Source organism: Myotis davidii, unplaced genomic scaffold (assembly GCF_000327345.1).
Source record: "Myotis davidii unplaced genomic scaffold, ASM32734v1 scaffold1437, whole genome shotgun sequence".
Taxonomy (NCBI): Eukaryota; Metazoa; Chordata; class Mammalia; order Chiroptera; family Vespertilionidae; genus Myotis; species Myotis davidii.
The window spans coordinates 1-815 of NW_006288601.1; positions in this window are offsets into that span (position 1 = coordinate 1).

Below are 815 nucleotides of genomic sequence, written 5' to 3' on the forward strand. Positions count from 1 at the left end.
GTAGATTTGGTTTGCTAATGCTTTAGTTAGAACATATTTTTTTTTGAGTGATATTTTCTTTATCATAATATCCCTCTCAGGTTTGGGCATCCAGTTTTGTTAGTCTCATAAATTCAATTGGGGGAATGTTCCTTCTTTTCTCTGTTTAAGAATAGCTTGTGAAATAGTAAAACCGTTTGTTCCTTGATTTGTAAAACTTGTTGGTGAAGACTTAGAAGCACTTAGTTTTTTTTTGTGGGAGGATTCTTTATTACTATCTCAATTGTTTTTTTAATGTTTATAGGATATTTAAGTTTCCTTTTGGGTGGCTTTTATTAAGTGCATTTTCTAGGAATCAGTCAGTTTTATGAACTTTGCAAATTTATTGATTTAAAGTTGTTCATGATATCCTCTTGTTATTCATTTTTATATCTGCACATCTATAGATAATCTTCATTTTCATTACTTATACTGCTTTTTTATCTTTTTTATTTTTGCTTGATCTATCTGACCTATGTTTGTCAGTTTTGTTGATGATTTCAAAAACTGCAGTTTTTGTTGAGTCATCCTATTGCATATTTGTTTACAAGTTTCATTTATTTTTGCTCTTATTTTTACTGTTTCTAATTTTCTAATTTTCTCTTAAAAACACTTTTAATGTGAAAAAATGTCAAGCACTTGCAAAAATAGAGAGACTAGTAAAATTAACTGTCAGGTACCTATCATTTAATTTTAACAACTATTGACATATAATCAATATTGTTACACCTACTCACTTTCCCCTGTCCTAGATTATTTTATTATTTTTAGTGCATAATCCTAGCTAGCCTGCATTT